Source organism: Oxyura jamaicensis, chromosome 19, assembly GCF_011077185.1.
Source record: "Oxyura jamaicensis isolate SHBP4307 breed ruddy duck chromosome 19, BPBGC_Ojam_1.0, whole genome shotgun sequence".
Taxonomy (NCBI): domain Eukaryota; kingdom Metazoa; phylum Chordata; class Aves; order Anseriformes; family Anatidae; genus Oxyura; species Oxyura jamaicensis.
The window spans coordinates 2,525,876-2,543,485 of record NC_048911.1 but is presented as its reverse complement, the minus strand read 5'-3'; the positions used below and the strand labels follow the sequence as shown (position 1 = coordinate 2,543,485).

General features: G+C 43.4%; 1 long non-coding RNA gene across 1 annotated transcript in view; it reads left to right on the top strand.

Moving 5' to 3' along the window:
• The window catches only part of LOC118176341, a 258,610-nt gene that overhangs the window by 15,906 nt on the left and 225,094 nt on the right, over positions 1–17,610 (top strand). The window contains exons 5-7 of the long non-coding RNA XR_004755348.1: positions 3,610–3,783; positions 10,422–10,578; positions 15,912–16,114. This is a non-coding gene — a long non-coding RNA (uncharacterized LOC118176341). The remainder of the gene's footprint in view (positions 1–3,609; positions 3,784–10,421; positions 10,579–15,911; positions 16,115–17,610) is intronic.

Here is a 17,610-nt window from a genome sequence, read left to right as displayed (position 1 = left end):
TTAATGCATATTCATGCAGGTAGACTGATTCTGACAAGCTAAATAGCCAGCTGGGCTGTGTTGATACATGGCAGAGAAGTATAGTCCCAGGACTCCTTAGAGGATTAAGGGGATCTACTTCTGTTTTATCAGTACGGGCTGGGTGCTGCAATCATACTGAAACAGACATTGTAACATTGTGATGTGTCAGCATGTTTGGTAAGGAGAAGCCCAGCCACCACACTTGAATTACAGGAATAAGAAGAGCTGCTCCCAAAAAGCTTTTTAAATGTGTTCTCCTGCATTTCCTTCAGAATATCTGAAGGACTAAAACTGCTACCCATGTTTGAAAATAATCTAATTTAATTTCTTGCATTTAAAAAAAACAAAACTCACAGACCTGCTCATCACCAGTTTATGCAGTGGGACTGGTCAACTCGGAGAGACCACTTACAAGTCCTGGTGGTGTCACCCTAGTGGGCAGCTGAAGTCCACCAGAACTGTTCTCTCACTCCCCTCTTCAGTGGAAGAAGGGGAGAAAATATGATGAAAAAGGGCTCAAGGGTTGAGGTGAGGACAGGGTGATTGTCCCTGTTGCTATCACAGGCAAATCAGGCTCTGCAGGGAGATGAATATAATTTATTGTCTATTACTAACAGACTGGAACAGTGACAACTAAAAGCAAATTAAAAACACCTTCCCTCCCCACCCCCCCTTCAATGTCCTCCCCCCGAGCACCTCCCACCAGGCCTCCTGCTCCAGTTGTGGTGGTTTTACCGTGCTGGGCAGCTGAACACCACAACCGCTTCTCACTCCCCCTCCTCAGATGAGGAGGGGAAGAAGTAAAGAACAACTCACGGGTTGAGATAAGGATGATTTAATTAAAGAGAAAAAATATTATTAAGGATATATTATTATTAATTAAACAATTCAACTAAAGGGAAAAAAGGGAAAGGGAAAGAGGGAGGGAGAAAGGGAATAACAAAACAAGTAAAGGCTATGTGGAAGTGCAGAGGAAAGAAATTACTCTTTACTTCCCACAAATGAGTGATGCTTGACCACGTCCTTGAAGCAGGGCCTCAACGCACGTAGCCGGTGTTCGGGAGGAGGACAGACGTTTTCACAACGAGAGCCCACCCCTCCCCTCTTCTTCCTTTTTCCACCTTTTATTGCTGAGTGTGACCCCACATGGTATGGAATATCCCTTGGGTTGGTTTAGGTCAGCTGCCCTGCTGATGTTTCTTTCTCACTTTTTTGCCCACCCCATAGGAGGGTCAGAGAGAGTCCTGATGCTGTGCCAGCACTGCTCAGCAGCAGACACAACACTGGTGTGATCCCACTGCTGTTCTAGCTACAAGTGCAGAGCACAGCACTGTATGGGCTGCTGCAGGGAAAGTTAACATCCCAGCCAGACCCAGTACACCACTGTGGGTGCCTCTCCATGGGCTGCAGCTCCAGCCTGGACTCTCCTCTTGCAGGGGCTCCTCCACAGGCTGCAGCGTGGAGATCTGCAGCATGGGACCCGTGGGTGCAGGGGCACAGCCTGCTCCACCAGGGGCCTCTCCACAGGCTGCAGGGGAACTGCTGCTGTTTGCCTGGAGCACCTTCTGCCCACCTGCACTGACGTTGGGGGCTGTAGGGCTGGTTTCCTACATGTTCTCACTCCTCTCTCCAGCTGCTGTCATGCAGCAGTCTTTTCCCTTTCTGCTCTCCCAGAGGCACAACCAACATCTCTTACAGGCTCATCTCTGGCCAGCAGCAGGTCCCTTTTGGATCTGGCTCTGATCTGACATGGGACAGCTGCTGGGCTCTGCTACCAGATGCCAGCTCTGCAGCTCCTCTGCTACCAAAACCTTGCTGAGCAAAGCCAATTGGTATGTCATACCAGGATAAGCACTCCAGTGGTATGTGAGCAGGAGAACCCCAGCCATACTGTGTTAGTTGCTTGCTTCTGGAGCAGGAAGCTCTACCTTGAGGAGCTTACAGAGTGAGTGGAAGCACTCATGTTCCAGCTCGTGGAACAAAGTGGTCACTCTCACAGACTCAGGCCTTCAGGGTTAGAAAGGAAATTTGCATCCTTGGCAGAGATTTTCCATCCTCTTCTGTAGGTGCTTGAAGACCACACACAACCCCATCCTCAAATGAGCCTGGCTGCACAGCCAAAGCCTTCCACACCCTATTTACGCTGTTTTCAGAGCATGTTGCCTGGAGGAAGCATAGAACAAAGATGTTATTAATCATTAAGAGCAGTTCTCCCTCAGCCATTTCAACTCTCCCTGTGCAGAATGTTCCCATAATGTCTTGGTTGTTAGCAATCAAGTCTCCAAATTATCAACTCACAATCCTAATCAGTTCTGAAATTAACACCCCTCCCCAACATCCCATCCCACAGCAGAGAAGTAGGACTAAAATAAAAGCTATTTGCCAGAAAACAAACAAGAAGAAGCCATGTCACACTCCAGCTCATCTTGTATGAAAACAGTAAGTACAGTGACAGCATTTGTTGCTAAAATTTTCTAAACAGAATCACCTGCTCATCTGATATGTAAATCATTGCTGGTGAGCTATTTTATTTTAATTTTTAGTCTACTTGGACATCACAAGAGCACTGTTATACGAATGAAATTAAAAAAATGAAAGAAAAATAAGGGAAATATTCTTAATTTATTGCATAAAGAGATAATTTGAATTTCTAGTCATGTTACACTGTTTGAAAAATAGAGTATTGTTATGTGCTTCAGGGACCGGAGTTTGATTGTTGCTAGCCCTTGAATATATTTGCATAGAACAGAAAAATCTTCTACTTAAAATATTGCCATACATCAGACCCTAATGAAGCATGTTTTCTTAATGTATCTGCAAGAAAGGTTTAAGCTAAGAAGACCTAAACAGAAAATTCAGTGGTGTCCCATTTCCATGCTACTGAGAGATGACTGAGTTCAGAATGTCATGTGTGCTTTTTTTTTTCAGTTCCTATTACATATTTATTTGAGAGATTAATTATTCTACATACATGAAGCACCTAGGACTAATGATAATTTGGTGCTTGAGACAGCCTGCATTAATGTAGGATAGGACTGTAGTTAGGAACGAGCAGAAAGGATGTTCATTGATGTCACAGATAAGGACAAAATAAGGATGCACCTGAAAGATGCAGAAACAAATCTTTAATTGATTTCTAGCAAATTTTAAGCCTTGATTTATCCAAATGAGGAATACTCACTCTAGGCTGTTAACTGTTAAACATGGGTGTTGATTCTGATAATCTGGTTCCTTGACTCCTGAAATGAGGAGTGGATGTGTCTGGGATACTTGATTTATTTGGCTGGGAGGCAGACAGAGGTGAGTGCTGACCAAGACCTATGGAAAGGCAACGAAATTAGAGGTGCAGGAAGGCCTTTTATTGTACTGGTTTTGTGCTACACTCATGCTGAATGTTTTTTTTTGTTTGTTTGTTTGTTTGTTTTTTTTTGGTTTGCTAAAAGGTTCTTTGATCTCTTTTTGATAGCTGCAACCATGCAATGTGAGAGCAGGAAGGTCACCACCTGAGAAGGGGTGAGCAGTGCAGCAGCTGTTGTGATACAACTCGGGCACCTGTTGTCCATCACCACCTCTCCTGTCTGTTTGTAGCTGCAAACCAGTCCAGTGCTCTGGGGAAGAAGCTTAGAGCTGTTCCCTAGGAATTAAGCTGGAATTAGCTGAAGGAAAGACATGCATAAGCAAGCGAGGAGCAGCAGTATGGTGAAGATGCTGTGGTAATGCAGGTTGATTGTTCCTCTCAGTAGACCAACCCACTGCTAACAGGTCTGTGCACTGCTTTCCTCCATTAGAGACTTGGCAATCAGATCACATGCTGCTTTTTGATATTCTTTTTTTTTCTTTCCATATTTAAATGTTTGTAAACAAATTGTGAACAGTCTGTTTCAGTTACCTGTACTCCCAGTTAAGTTTCAGAGCAAAAAGTGGTATGTACATGTATGTATGCACCACAGGTTTTGTCTGTGGTGGCTTTTCTGAGAGGGCTTCTGTTCCCCACCTTGCCTCTGGTGCTGTGCACATGCCTGAAGGGCTAGCCATGGAATGGAATTAAAAGCAATTAGCACAGAGCCTGCTTAACTACACCTCCCTGATTGAGATGCAGGCCTGGGGCTTACCAAAGCAGCTCACCCCCCTGCACAGTCTGTAACTAGATGAGGTGCACAGGGTGACCTGGGCTGATCTCAGTTCCCGCATCCAGATCTCAGTTTGAACAACTGGCCTCAGAGAATTGTGTATGGGGTGAGGAAAGGCTAGGGATCCAGCGCTTCTGGAAGGGTCCACGGGGCACCTAGAGGTATAAGCTCCTTTGGAAGCAGGTAAATAGAGTATGTCTCAGTTAAATCCCCCAGTGCCTGCTCGTTTGGCATTTTTCATATGTAAATCTATGCCTACCTCAATTTTCACTTTGCATTTGCATTTCCATTTATATCTTCTTATGAGAAGTCATATGCCAGTTAAAGAAGGGGGGGGAATGAAAATGGAGAGCAAATAACTTTCAAGAACATAAGATAATATTGTTACCTCACAAACGAAAACATGTGGCACCTAGCGCACCAAAAGGTATTACTTCCTTAAATAAGGCTGGGTTTGAATATCATAAACTGAATGTTGTAGAAGATTAAATGCTAATAATCAGATCAAAAGTGGATATACGAGATGGGAGATGAGGCTGGGAAATTGCTTCCTAGACTGAACAAAGACAAGGACTGGAGTAAAGTTAGCTCAATTAAGGAGAAAGATGTTTTGATGAAACCCTACACTCACTTAAATAAATCAAGTATTTAGAATATTATTTTTTAAAAAAGAAAAAAAGACTGAAATCTGTGGACAGTTTTTTATTTGACAGCCTCTATGCCAATGTAATCTAAAGGCTTCTCTGATTATGAATGAGCATTACAAGAAGTTATCTGCAAGAAAGAAACATAACATTTAGCAGCCTTTCAGTATTTTACAAGGGGTTCCTGAAGTGGATCTCACAGATGGGAAATTATTGTTATCCCTGCATTTTATGGACAGGAAGGGAGAACTCTTGTGGTTGCAGCTTTCTCTGTTTTAATCCTCGTCCCTCAGACTTGGGCTAGTCCATAGCTCTCCTGGAGCTTCTCCCCTTGTGAGCCAGCTGCAAGGCCGTGAACTCTGCTTTGAAGACTGATTTCAATGATGAAGCATTAAAGAAGCATTTTAGGTTCCAGTGATCCCCAGTGTAAGATATCGGTGGATGCTTATGAAGCTTTTTCTTATATCCCAGTCTGTTAACTTTTCATTAATTCAGGGATATTTCTAGAAACATAAAATGTTTAACAGTGGATTGACTACACTATAACTAAAAGTAAAAACAAAATAACTCTTAAACCCCAAAGGCCCTTGCTAATTGACCTGACATGCTAATTAAGCAATTTTGATCAGAAATAATTAACATAATCCAGCTAGACCAATTAGAACACTGAAAAAACATCATAACTTTATAGGAGCTTTAATTTTAAGAGTATCGTTTGCAGTATTGCAGCTGATTCAGCAACACAAGCGGGAGTTGTGAGTTGAGGAAACAAGTTATAACCCACTACACATGGAAATAGTAGATAAACTGAAAAGCCATGACAAGACATTTTCTTCGTGGCAGGGAGAAAATGAGCAGAAAACCTTTAAAACTTATTATCACCTCTAGATGAGGCAGGCTGAAGAAGATGGAGTAGTCAGCTGTTGCAGCAGCACCAAGAGAATGATCTAAATGCTGGTCCCACACTGCAGCCACTGTGGCTAGGTGAGAAAATCACAGCCTGTAGGAAGCCAGCATTTGAAATTTACCCTTGGGAGACACTGTTAGCGATTATTATTTGTTATTTCCACCACAGAAGACTGGAAACCTCAAATCTCCCTGCCTTAAATGCAAAGGAAGAGAGAACAAAACCCTACTAATGAAATGAACAGTGAGTGATATGATTGCAAATAAAGTGAGACAGCTGTGTGGGCTGTAAGCTGGGGAGATGGTGCAAACAGTTGCTTAATTTTTTTTTTTTTTTTTAATAGAGTAGTTCAATTGGAAGGGATTTACAAAGATCATGCAGTCCAACGGACTACATGCAGGAACTTTGCCTTGCGCCCAGGCTTTCCCTCCCCTGGCGCAGCTCCACGCTGTCCCCACGCCTCCTGCCCTCAGTCCCCAGGGAGCAGAGGTCGGCGGCGGCCTCTGCGCTTCGCCTCCCCAGGGAGCTGCAGGGAGCAGTGCAGCTGCCCCTTGGCCTCCTCTCCTCCAGGACAGGCAGCCCAGGTGTCCTTGGCCTCTCCTCTCAGGACCTGCCCTCCAGCCCCTTCACCAGCTTCACTGCCCTTCTCTGGACCTGCTCAGACACCTCAGGGATCTTTTTATGTCAGGGAGCGCAGACCTGTACACGATGCTCAAGGCGAGGCTGCAGCAACACGAAATGCAGCAGGAGAATCCCCTCTGGGTCCGGCCGTGCTGTGCTTCGTGCATCCCAATGTGTGGTTTGTCCCCTTGGCTGCCAGGGCTTCTGCTGGGCTGCTGCCACTGCCCCCCAGCCCTCCCCCCCAGCTATGCCTGTGCCTGGCCCTGCTCCATCCCAGGGGCACCTCCTGGTGTTCCCTGTGCTCAGCTTCATGCCGCTGCTCATTGCCAGCTGCCCCAACACATCCAGATCCCTCTGCAAGGCAGAGCTCTCGTCTCTTGACCGTGAACAGCAGCTGATACTGAAATGAGTTCTGAGAATTGAACCCACAGAGAGTCTCAGCTGTGTGGAAGCAAGAACGGGTGGAGTAATTTGACTTCTAACAGCAAGATGCTACACAGCGTGGAGAGGAGCCACAAAGGATGCAGCACTCCCCAGGATCACACCAAGGATTACTTGTGAGCCATCCTTCTCTTTGGCAGCCAGGAGCCAAGAGCCACACTCGCCTAACTAATGAGGCAAACTCCCAGATAAGGTCCCCCACAGGCTTTAATTAAACCATCTCAATACCTCTGCTGTTTTTCATCCCCGTTTCAGCTGCAAGGTGGGGTGTGCTGTCCTGGGCACATCCTCCCCGGGTTCCCATTCCAGCCCATCTCTGATGATGTGGTGCTGCCCGCCGGTGCGCCGATACACACCTCCATAAGGGTGGGCTGTGTGGGAAGATGAAACAGCATTTGGATGTATCAGCAAGAAGAATATCAAGCTGCTATGATGTTGTGTTGTATAATTTTGTATTTCTTATTTTTTTCTTCTGGCAGATAGTTGTCTTGAGAATTTAAGCAGGTGCATAGTTAGACTGAGATTTTCAGAACATACATTTTGGTCTTTAGATCTTAACTAATTTAGCCCCAGGGACAATTTTTAGTAAAATGCTGCATGGAAACCTTTGTGACTGGAAGCTCCCTACCAGGGAGTGTTACATTTGTAACTGCCTGTTTAGATATTGATCCAATGTTGAGAGGGGTATGTTTTTTTTTTTTTTTTTTGGTTTTGTTTTACAACCCAATTAGACCTATTTTCACAAAGTGCACTCTGGGTGTCTAATACAGGAAAATGGCAGATCCTGTAGGAAACTATCTGCACATCTCAGCATTTCTAGATATGTTCTGGCTTAGAACTTCACTTTCTCTTAGTGGCCTCCAGAAAAGGAGTTCCTTATGCACAAAATAAACACCCTGAAAGTCCCCAAAGCGATGATAGATTTGGACACTTCACATGAAATTTTCAGGGAAGACTTTTTCCCCCTGAACCTTGAGACACACTTTGCTTTCTTGCACGTCCCCAAAATGCCCATCATCTCAGGGAATATGGATTTCAAGGCTCATATTCAGTTGGACTGACTAATTACTTGTGTTGTAATGATCAACCTGCCTAATTTATCACTTCTTTGAACATTTAATTAGCCAACACTGCAAGACAATTAGGTTCTGAATTAGGATAAATTAAAATGCTAGCTTTGCAGCTTTAAGGATATGCAAGCTACCTCCAATTGCTGCTATGAAAATATTCAACAAAGCAGATAAGAACGCGCAGATCTCAGCCAGGTTAATGATTCTGAAGTAACACAGCCTTTGAAAAGCTAACTATGAAATGTTATGTTTCATCACATGTCAATCTGTCTGCGCTGAAAGACAAAACCAAGAAGCTGAAAATGGCAGTTTCCTCCTCCTCTCTGCACAGCTCCAGCTCCTGCTGGTGAAAGGCTCATCCATCCACCCGCTCCTCTGCTCCTACCCCTGGGTCTCTGAGATCCCAGTTCAATTCCCATACACATCCACTCAGGGGCAAGGTCACGTTTTGCTTTCCTCTAAGCAAAGCACTAATCCGTGTTCCTAAGTACTGTAAAACTGCTTTGGAACTGTCCCAGTATCAGGCACGTAAATGTTTTTGAACAGATATAAGATAATAAACCTAACTATAGAGCTCTAATAGAGAAAACAAGCATTGGAAATGGCTTAAGATTAGTAGTCAGTGGAGATGCTTTGGTAAAACTAGCAGAAGTGCTTTCATTATGTTTGCTGTCATTTGGTTTCCATGACTAAGCCATTGTAATAAACTGAAAAGGACCAGGGATAATACTTTCAAAGGTGCTCAAGAATCACAGGCCTAATTCTTGCTGTTTTTTCAAGAGACTCATTCTCAGCCTCACACCTGCAGCATGTATTGAGGTGCCTGATTTGTATTTTCTCAGGATTACTAAGGAAAGGATGGGACTCTTATCTTTGTATACTTGGGTAAAAGCTGTGACAGAAAAAGAAATGATTGTCCAAATCTTTGGGCTGTTTTGAAGTCTCTGAATCTTTGTTCTTGAGGTCACTATTCAAATAGTCACCACGCTGAAGGCACATGCTTGTAGTGCAGAGATAAGGACCAGTGGATGCATTTCTTTCTTATCTAATGAATGTAACTGTACAAATGCATTCAGAATCTCCTGAAGAGCCCTAAGAGATACTCACGCACATGAGTATAAGGCACCGGTTGATACGGACACCAGTGGTTCTAAGCAGCAATCCCAGTTCAGTTCCAAATAATTCTGACAACATTTTTCAACGGTGTATTTAGTGCTAATTAGTCCATTTTGTATTGTTTGCCCAAACTACACAATAATATCACTTCATTAAAAAGGCTTCAATTAAAGAAGAGAGAAAAAAGTTCTCATCAGAAAGCTATCTGCACACATTATACAAGCATTCTCAAATTAGAGATGAAATTACAGCCTTCCTGTTACCATGAGAACAGCAGCATTTCTCGCAGCCTGTTAAAGTTATTAACTCAAGGAGCATATATCTTTTTAAATTTCATTATTATTTATTTGGGGTTGTGCAAGCTTTGGCTGGGCCCACACAAACCACAATTAATCACATATCAAGTGAACTATTGCCAGCATGGAGAGAGCCTCCACCATTTTTTTGCCAGCAGCTATAATTAGCTTTTATCCTTCTGTTGCCTTTTTTGTACTAGCAGTGTGTGGACATTAAGGCAGAAACTGTTATAATGAAAAAAAAAAAAAAAAACACACACAACAGAAAAGCTTATGTCTCCAGGAATCTTACAGCCCGTGCTCCACAGCAGCTGGTGAGTTCAGTGGTGGTCTGAGTTCAATGGTGTGGGGAAAAGGAATAGCGGCAAGGGCTCAAAACACTTTGCTGCCAGCCTGTGCTTCCTGCGGGTTTCACTGATGGCATCAGGTCACCCAAAGCCCGAGTGTGATGCAGCGATGTGCAGAGGCCAGCCTTGCTCGGGTAGGACAAGGGCTGCACGTTCTCCCTTCTGGCAGCCGTTCGATCCTCGGGTTTGCAGGATGCCCTGTGCTCTCCTTCGCACCTCAGCAGCAATCCTAAATTTGCCTTCAGCAGGGAGAGGGTGGAGGAAAGCTGCTGGGAGCATTTGGCTCTGCGCAAGGAAGATTAACGGCAGGAGTGAGGGTCTGCACCAGAGAACCTGCTGTCAGCATGTGCTGTCAGCAAAGCTGGCCTGATTCATGCCGTATTTCATGTGCTTTGCCTGCCCTGGTGGCTCAAAGGAGATGAGGGGGACATTCTGAAAATGGGTCCAGCTGCCTCGTTACCCGCCAACACCGGAGTCGCTGTGGCTGCCTGGGCCATCCATCATACTCTGGCTCCTGCCTGGCTGCCAGCTTTCAGGTTACTCCAGGAGAGGGCAACTCATGCGGATGGATGTTGGAAGAAAACACAAGGTGAATTCAGGTGTGGGGGGTGCAGAGCTCAGAGGCATTTCAGTCTTTATAGCATGCATATTTACTGGATTCCTGCTCCCATCTCAGGAAAAGACAGATTAAGTTCTAGGATTTTGTAAGTCACCAAATTCACAAAATTTCTTGACAATTCTGATTCTTTCCTTTAGCTAAATTGCTACCTAGGCACAGTCAGACTTCATTGCCTTAAAATTAACCATATTCCTTCCTTCTTTTACCAGCCTGAACTATTAGACCAGCTCAAACAAAGCCAGCCCACGACGGACAGCATGAACATGTGTTGGTTCGCCTTGTCACAAGTTGAGCCCTTTCTGTGGACATGTTGGCTCTGAGGTGGTGGGGCCACAAACTACAGACTTGCTGCAAGTGCAATGCAAGGTAAAAATCGTTCTGAGTTCTTGTTTTTTTCTTTCTTTAGTGATTTTTTTTTCTGGGGATGAAAATAGTCACTGTGAAGAGGCCCTGCTCTCCCACTGTCAGAATATCAGTGGCTTTGTGCCCCACCCGGGTGCAGCAGTGCCCTTTACCAGGGCTGTAGGTCACACAACTTGCCTATGCTCATGCTCAGAACACTTCTCACACAATGTTTGTGTGAACCGGTCAATGTAAATCAGCTAAGAGGTGTTTCCCAACAAAGCTTTTGCAACTGCTGCATTTTAGTTTTCTTTAGGTTGTTAAAAAGTACAAAACATCTTATGAATGCATCTTAAGCATCTTACGAATGGAGAGCAGCCCTTTAACCCCCACTGAAACCCACTTTAAAGTATGGTCAGACAGCACAAGGCGGCACAGTAGGACTGGTCCCAGTACAGCCAGCTGTCCCTGAACCACAAAGCATTTGATACAGACACTGGACCTGCATTTTACCAGTCTGAACAGGGCCTCAGCTCAGTGTATTATCTGCAGTGTATAAAATCTAGCAAATAAAGCTAACACTTATCAGTAATACTGGAAATACCTATTTTTAAACGGTTTTGTATTGTCTCATGTTATCTACCAGATTTTTGGTTACTTATAGGCCCAGAATCTCTTCTTTAGACTTATACCCAGTGCTTTAATAGTTTTGCTGCCTCATCTTCTTAAAGACCCTAAAGCCTTTGTGATCAATACCCACTTATTGTTTATGAAAATAGAAGCAGGATAATAAAAATATGTTCATACTAACTATGGGGATTAAGGTAAGATAAAGGAGGAGTATCTCTACAGATTAATATAGTTTTGAAGATAAGGAATGCCCATGTATTCTAGGGGAAAATAATAAGATTCCAGAGATAAAGTAAACCATAACAATCTTTATGATAATGGGAGAAGAGCACATTAAGAATTTTATTAGCAAGAACTACAAAAATTAGCTTTCCCCATTTTCATTTTAGAACCAGTGAACATTTTGTTTCCATAATAAAAACAGCAATGAAAAGAAAATTGGACACAGGGCATTACACTTCTTCCTCTGCAGGCAAAGATGAAATTCTCCTCTCTCGGAGGACTAATATGGACAATCCAGGCTTTAACTCTGGGGGCCATGGTGGATATCACGAATGTGCCAACTAACCCACTGCTCCCTCCACCAGAGCTCACACTGCATTTGCTGAGCGTGACTTCAGGAGACAGTCACACCTTCTCAGCCGTTCACACCAGGAATAGGAATTGTCAGTATACTGATGGATGAGGGGCAAAGTTTTCCCTTAAACCTTTCTGCACGTTGACTGCAAATGGACCCAGAGCAAGGGCCAGTATCCACACGATGTTGTAGTGCAGGACCTCCAGCAGGTGCTCACACTGCCTGGCCTGAGCACCATATGAAGCACTGTGTAATAGCGGAGATGTGGCAAAGAGCTTAGGAAGAGAAGTATCTGTGCCATTCTGAAACTTCAGTTAGAGGCTTTTTATGGCCTCCCCCTGACTGGTTTAGTACTCAGATAAGGCACTTCGGGATTGCAGAGAACCTGCTAGTGACAGAAAGACTCCCAGGATGGAGCTCAAGGGAGTAGAAACTTCCTACATACAGAGCCACTGTGAGACCTGCAGGGAGCAGAAATCAGCTGGGAACAGCTTTGTGTGACTATTGGAAATGCTCCTGAAGCAGTCTGAAGAAATTGCTTAGCTTGCCTGAATAAGGGGTCCAGGCTACACAGCCAGCATCTTCAGCACTTGAGGTTGTGACTCAGTTATAGAGCCATTTTGTTGCTATCTGGCAGGCAAGCAGACAGTGTCTGGTGCTTCTTCAGTCAGCAGATCCTGAGATAGAATTCAGAAAGTGGCTCGGTACCAACATTAACTTGAATTCATACTCCAGAGATTTTGCAATATGACAGCCACTAAACTGCTAAGGTGCAGCTCTGACATGCTTCGGGCTTGGAGGAAAGCTGCTGTTTCCACACCTTTAGCTTTTCTAAAGCACTTTTCACCAATGCACCTCAGCCGCATCATCCTTTCTTAGCACTGTTCATAGGAATATGGGACTTCAAGTTCATGCAATGCCTCATTGCCAAAGCCCAATTTGGGTTCAGGTTGGCTACTGAAGCCTCGCTCTCTAGGATCTTTACTCCCATCTCAATAAAATGTGCATAGCAGCTGAAGAACAAAATACAACCCCATCTTGTAATAATCATTATGCTGTATTTTGAAGCCCATTTATCACTTCTCAGAAGCCATTTCTGATATCATAACTTTGCACGCTCACTAACTGTAAAAAAATTGCTGTTTCCAACACCCAGTCCTGAAGGAGAAGATTGTGTTCAGTGATTGCTCCAATTGCATTGCCAATGAGTCGAAACACTTTTTTGCTAGGACCATTAAGCAGACTAGGGGAACATTCATGTATGTTTAATGCTCAGGAAATCAGTACAATTGAATTCCAAGGATCAGAGAGAAAACAAGTAAAATTAGAAAAGTTGATGGAATGAGAAGAGGAAAACGTGCACGCATTGTTAGAGAACCTCAGCTTGAAGAAGCTGGCTTGGGACTTCCTGAGATTTCGTGCGGTAGGAGTCTTATCCTGAATCAGTTTGTCTACTCAAATACCTTTGTATAAGCACTAGCCCTAAAACAGAAGACTGAATGTCAGATCCATTACAACTCCTGCAAAGATAAAACAACCAATCCATCACATTTAAGACTTCATGTTAACTCCAGTCTCTGATTCACAGCACCAAAGAGTTACCTGATCAACATCTTCACATCGCAAACGCCCAGGTAGTGTCCAGGTTCAGACAGAATTTAGATTATTAGTTCCTAGATGCTACTTGATGGTGTTGAAAATACTGGGTCAGTACTGGACTGACTGAACTCAGTTGATAAAGACTGGCTTAATGTTTACAGGTGGGCACCGAATTGTGTGGTTTCCTGCAGTGAGAACTGGGACAGGCTGATTGATTCCCAGGCCCTTGCAGGGCCATCCTGCCAAAACGCCCTCCCTGCATCGCTCTCCTCCCTTTCCAGGCATGGGGGAAGACCTAACATCCATTTTTCTGCTAGCAGCAGCTGTGGCAGTGTATAGCAGGGAGGGATGTCCTCTCAAGTATTGCTGCCAGCATCTCATACTGCTTCAGCACTGATTTTTTTTCAGGCCGCCCTATGAGGTCTGTGAGAAGCAGCACATACTTGCCCCACTGCTGTGCCTCCAAACCCAACCCACAGCACTGAATGCCGTCTGATGGCAACCAGGAACAGTTGTATCCCCTCTTCTCTTTTTGGAGTCTTCTCCATTTTAAAGAAGTGAGAGGACTGACATAGACAGCTCCTATCCCTTTGAACCATTAAACTGCTATGGATCTAGTTTATTGCCCTTGATTATGAGTCCTCTCTCTTCACTGAGCTGTAAATAAAAGCTTTTGACTTTAAACACAGCTCAGATATGTCATGATTGAAAACAGCCTGCTGCTCTCTCAACATGTTTATCTAATGTCTGCAGGAGTAAGAACAGGGAGCAGGAGAGCAGATGGTGCAGCTATCTCAGTGCAGAGAGTACAGTCTATGTATGCAATATGTAGACATCCAGTATTTCCTAATGCAACACTATAATTATTGTGGAGAGGGGATTTTATTTTTAAACTGCAGCTTAAATGAAATGATCTCTTCAGACCACACAGGCTCAAGTACAGCTGGAATGATAACAAGCCTTTTCTCAAGGCAGGAGGGAGAATCCCAAATACAAGCTAAGGTGAGCAGGAACATAGGACAAGGAAGTAGAGCAATAAACTACTGAAGGGATAAGGGGGTTCCAGGGAAAATAATAAGGGACTGAAGGGTCCTCCCTGGAAATTTTCCTCCCTCACCCTAGACATATTGGAGGGGTAGGAGAGGACTGGTGTGTCTTGGGAAGAATATCAGGGCAACTGCAAAACTAATAAGGAAAACAAGAAGTAGGATCTTTCCAGAGGGAAGGGCACTGGTTCAAGTCAATGTCAGAATTTATTCTGATCAGATGGTGAACAACTAGTAACCACTTATTCTTCCATCATCCAAATGACAGCCTCTTTCCTCTCACATCATAGGCATTATTGAGTAAGAACAGAATTACAAAGACCTAATTAATCCTTTCAATTAAGTTACCATTTTCATTACTTAATTCTAAGTAAAATGCTGTATTTTGGACTGGTTCAATAAATAGCCCATGTCACTTATCTCCCTCCTTCTCATACACAGCAAAACAGAGCATGCTGAACTTGGCTTAATGAAAAGGCTTCCTTCAGAAGTTATCTCAGTAAGGCAATTGCACAAGGAGGCATATATCCCTTTGAAATGGGACTGGGGATTATTAGTTATTTGGTACAGAAGGAAAGAGGTAGGTAATAAGGGGGAAATAATGTTTAGGTAATTTTTTAGTCCTCCTGGTTTAGAGCAGAGAGAGTCAAGGTGCTGGTGGGTGAGGGCACCAGTGTGCACGGTGCTGTACAGGGCGATACAAAAGGCTGTCCTTGCTCTGAATGGCTCAGCCCAGAAAGCCATCCTTTGTAGTCAGGGGGCCTGTGGGCAGACAGTGCTCCACAGCACCCCAGGTGTAGCAATCCACAAAGTGAATTGAGAGCTAGGGCCTGCATTTGGGCAAGAACTGACCAAAATAGCAGCTTCGTAATGGAATTTAAGAACTGCTGCACAACAAAGGAGTCGCAGCGATGCCCTCCGACAGTCATTCCTGCCAGGCAATCTGAAAGCATTTTCCTTCTTCAGTGATCTGAAGCTTCTGAAATGATTATATACTTTCCATTTTCCTCTCCTTCCTGAGATAACAGCAACAGAATACTTAGCGATATCGGTACCATTGCTAATTTTGCACGGTCGTCCATAATTTATTTTAGCCGTGTTCTCATTTTCCCCATTTGTAAAGTACAGCTTGTACCTACATCATAAGAGCTTTAAAAGGAAAAAGGGATTTGTATTAAGCACGATTCCAATCTTATTTGTAGTGTATATAAATAACTTACGCACTGAAAATTCAGCTCCGTATTCTGGCGTATTTAGATTAATAGATCTTTTTTAAATTAAAAATAATAATAAAAATTACAGAACACTCAGAAATAAGTGGCTGGCTAAAACATTGTTTTCTAGCAGAAAATATTTGTAAGTGCAAAATGACCTTATAGTCACAGGCTGCATGTGACAGCAGAGATCCGTTGAAAAACAAACCTAAGGAGGTGCCATTTTTTTTATTTTTATTTTTATTCTATTTATTTATTTATTTCTATTTATTTTTCTTTTATTCTTTGCAGGTTCTTGTAATGTTGGAAAGCCAGAGCCCTAAGAACTGGGTGCAGAACAGGAGCTCCCTGTTGGTGCTTGCCAGCAGGTTGGGAGGAACACAGCCCCATGACAGCAGCCCAGTAGGGAAGAGAGTGCAAGTGAGGAAGGGCGCTTGGTTGGACCACTCGGGTCTCATCTGCATGAAAGAAGCTGTGATATTTTTATTAAAATGGTATGTTCTCAGCAACTTTAAAGTAGTGGCGAACACTGGTGCCAGGGAGTGTCTGGATAGGAGAACGAAGTTTATGTTTTCTGGGTAGTGTGGCCATTCTGTCAGACTAATTGCAGACATACTGTGAGAGACCAATAGAAATAGTTTATTCTGGTTATAAGGACTTATGGAGGAGTTTTTATGCTGCTGCTACCGTTCCAAAAGAGCTGCATCACGAAGCTGCAAGAAACATCCTCTAAGTACAAGTTTGATGCTATCATAGCTTCTGCAGCAATACTACAACCCCCAGCAAGCTGGGGCTGAGGATGATGGTAACTGCAGGAGCTTCCTACCCATCTCAAAGCAGTGGTCTCCCTTCAGTGTATTACATTCTTTAATCCCTGTGTGTAATGTTGCTGTTTGAGAGAGAGGAAGTGTTACTCATTCCTGAATGTCCTGAAAATTCAATTGAAGTCCCCAGGATAATGGGTGTAAACTTGAGCCATTAAATCCTATGGCCTAATCTGATGAAACCAGGCCTTTGTGATCACACTGTCAATCTACTTCCAAAAAACAACCTAACCAAAATAAACCCTCATAAACTTAAAAACCTGCTGACCCATTTTAACAAAAATTTACGTAGCATAACTACATTCCGATAAAGTTTATGCCAGTTAGTGTCAACCTAACATAGAGACACAAATGAGCCCCTCTGCCAGTGACAAGGCAAGTGGGCCTTGGTCGTTGTGTTCAGCTTGGAGGTTTCTGACTGGCCTGTCTTGTTCAGTGTGGCTCTCACAAAGGACATGTAAGGAGGCTGTGGTTACTCTGAGTGGAAGAAGAAGGGTAAAAAGGAACAGAAAGGTCAACTTCATAGGAAGTTCAACTCCATTAGCTCTGTTGTTCACAGAACAACTTTGTGTTTTTAGTGTAGACCACTAGAAATCAAAGCTTTCCTTTCTAGTGCCAGAGGAAATGGTTGAAGCAGTTGGAAATTCCTGAAAATTTTAATGGTGATAGTAATAAAGGTTCACTCTGATTGGTTCTTGTTCTAATGAATTCTGAGCCTAAAAGTATGATTTACTCATGGAGTATTTTTAAAGTAGTTCATAACATTGTGGTTTTCTTATTTAATACAATGATTCCTCTTCTCTAAACTACTGAATTCTTCAGGAAAAAAATCCATCCACTGACTCGACCAAGTCAGGGCTGAAGTAGTATATTTTAGAATGGGACTCACGCTATTTATTTAAAAGCCTTTGTACATAGTCAGCTGGCAAACTATGTCCAGCAATGACAAGTAGACTGTTATACGGCCAAAATTCCTCACAACACCAAAGGAAGAAGTCCAAGTCATCTGAGTGACCTCAGTCACCTCAATTAACAGCAAAGAGCTACTTAAAGTCTGTAGGCTTGACTGAGCTTGAACACTGTGTTCAAAGAAATACTGAAGATTCCAGATGTCTCAGATTTTCTATGCATTTATAAAAATAAAATGACCTTTTTCTGACTTTTTA